Genomic DNA, 3,197 nt, shown 5'->3' with positions numbered 1-3,197 from the left:
CCCCAACCCTGAGCATGACACTAACACACTGCCTGATGACAGAACTGGATTTCTATTGAAATCACTGCAAAATGTAAATACTGTACATTTGGATTTATATATAAAAAAAAGCATTTATACTTAGTGTTATAGCATTATCTAACATTAGTAGTTGTTAATAAGTGTTGTAGATCTCAGCTTAGGTTTTAGCATGAGAGTGTAACAATGTTTTACAGGAAAGATATTTAATTTTCAGCTAAATAATAATATAATAATAAACATGATAAACTCTTCACACACATTTGAAAAAGAAACGAAACTTTATTTCAATTGTTTTGATAACTATTTACACAATAATGCTGCTTGGACATCTACAGTAATTCATGATTGTTTTCTGTGCTAAAAGATATTCTCTTGGTTGAAGAGACTAATTAATCCAATTAATCCAAACTTTTACTTAACATCTTAACTTGAGGACATTTTTTCAATAGGCTGCGAATCAAAGCTAATTGTTTATGCAATATGTAATAATTAAAGTACATATAAAGTACATAAAAAAATTAATAAATAACAACAAAATTCAATTTTACCTTTCACACCATGAAAACAAAGCCACAACCCATATTTTATAAATAAATAATATGTAAGAGTTCATTGGAAGTATGGTATACAAACTACCTATAATGTAGATATGAATTCAAGAAATTGTCAAGGAAACATAACAGAGGGGGAGAAAATGAAAAAAAAAGCAAAAACAAAATAAATAGTATCAAAATCACAGACCATGTTTTTGATACTAGAAAAATGTTACACAAATGTAACAAAACAAAACCATAAAAAAAGGGCACAGTGTGTGTACAGACTAAAATTCAACATAAACCAAAACATTACCTGTGCTCTGACAAGTAATCTGACATTTATTAGAATAAAATAAATACAGATGGATGGCACAGTATGATTATAAAAAATTCAAGGCCATAAAAAAATGATGCAAATAACACATAAAAGATCAAACTGGAAAACTAAAACATACCTCTGAAATTCAAAGCAGTGAGAAGATTTGTTCAACACACCAGTACAAAGTTTAAAGAGATTATACTGTACTGAACTGACATGCTAATATATGTGTCGTATTAAAACTTCTGCTGCTTCTACGTCAGTTGCATCTACACACGTTGATGGAATTTATGATATCTCCTCTGTTTCATATAATTCACTATTCTCTGTCTAGACACAAGGACTGTTATTATGCTCACAGTATTAGAACATAGCAGCAGCTAATGGGGACAGAATAAGAATTGATCGACCCAGTAACACACTGAGCTACAAAACTGTGTTTACAAATGCCTTTTTCCTCTGTATAAATATAATAATAATAATAATAATAATAATAGGTCATGTTGCTATTACAAACTAATTGAATGTTTGTTTACAAAAAAAAAAGACACAATTTCAAGTCAGTATTGACCGATAATCACCCATCTAAATATACAGTGGCCCCAAAAAGTATCTGAACACTTAAGTCACATTTAAAAACATTTTAAAAATGGTTTCACTGCATTAAATAGAGAATGTGTGGCATCTCCAAACAAATGAAGCCTGAAATTGAATTTTTTTCCCAATTACTTTTAATCAACTGGTCTCTGCGCTACTTTTAGTGAGTGTTGAGTGTTCTATCAGAATGACCACAAAAACCTATCAAACATTTTCCTTTTTGCTTAACAAAAAAGTATTTTTGGTTAAGTGCTTGGTTTGCTGTTGTCATGTAACGCGATGACATTTATGCACTTTTAACATGCTTAAGCATCCAAATGTGTTTAGGGGCACTGTATCTATTCAAATTTGTGCAAAACTACAGCATATTTAATAAACAAGCTTAGAGCTTAGGCATGCAAATCAGCCCACAGCACATAAAAATCCCAAAGAAAGCTTATTTGTACGGCTCTAGGCTAAAGAGAGCGAAAGGTGCTTGATAATTTGTTGAATTGAGGCGTGTTGATTGGAACGATTTTGATTGCCAGACTAGTTCCTTTAAAAGAAATCTATCCTTCACACAAACACATTAACAAGTGACACAGTATCATAATGCAGCACATTAGCTGAATGAACCAAACTAACTTCATTGTAAGTAAACTGTGCCCCGGACCTATTAAAAATCCATGTACAGCGTACAAACACAACCAGAACTCTCCCGAGCCCTGTAATATCCCAGTGACCTCTAATGACACCCTGACCCTTTAAGCCGGCGCCAACGACTATCAAAATGAACTTCCACAGACTGTAAATGGGGGTAAAGTGCACTGCTGGTGGTCTGCCAGGGTGACACTGCTGGCAATTTACCCACAACTGATGCTAGATGGAACAGGACATGACCCGTGTCTGTAGCAGAGCCGCCCTTCTTCTGCTATAGCAAATGTGCAAAACCTAAACACTAAAAACTAAATAACTGATTGCAGTCTCATATCCACACAGTCTTTCCATCACTGATCAATGTCTATCCTGACTAAGCCAGACTAAAGGCCCGTTCACACCAAGGACGATAACTATAAAGATATGGTTCTATAAATCGTTCTCAATATTAAAGATATGGTTCTATAAATCGTTCTCAATATTAAAGAATAGCAGAGTTCACACCACAGCTATAACGATGACCGCACAGAGAAACGATATCGTTGGAATCACTTTCAAATGATTTTATCCAGCTGATGAGCGACAGCCAATCAGAATCCATCCAGCTGTAACGAGCTCGAGCATTTAAAGTGACAGACAAGCTGATCTCAGAACGATGCTAATATAGTTATCTCTCTTGGTGTGAACAGGCCTTAAAGGGTAACTCTCGCCAAAATGCAACCTAGGGTCTTTTTGTTAATCTACCCGAGGCTACTTTTGACAGTCAAAAATAGTCGATCTCTGAATGCAACGTAACAGGGAGGAGAGTAAAGATGGAAAGCAGCTAAAGCTTAGTTCCATATAAATTCACAGATAATGTGTTGTTTTCTCGTTAGTGAAAATCAATATTGACCTTGTATTTGAAAAAGGATCCTCATATAAGAAACAATACTAAAATTCAGAGTCGTTTCATTCACATTCGGAGATCGATTATTTTTGACTGTCAAAATGCCGGCGGACACAGCTACAATGAGTTCTTTTTAGTAAACCCTGTGTACACAAACAATGTTCTCAATGCTCAAGTTCATGTGTAGAGCCCCTGGTGATAC

Source organism: Scardinius erythrophthalmus (genome assembly GCF_964197995.2).
Source record: "Scardinius erythrophthalmus genome assembly, chromosome: 18".
Classification (NCBI taxonomy): domain Eukaryota; kingdom Metazoa; phylum Chordata; class Actinopteri; order Cypriniformes; family Leuciscidae; genus Scardinius; species Scardinius erythrophthalmus.
Note: the sequence above shows the minus strand (reverse complement) of the source record.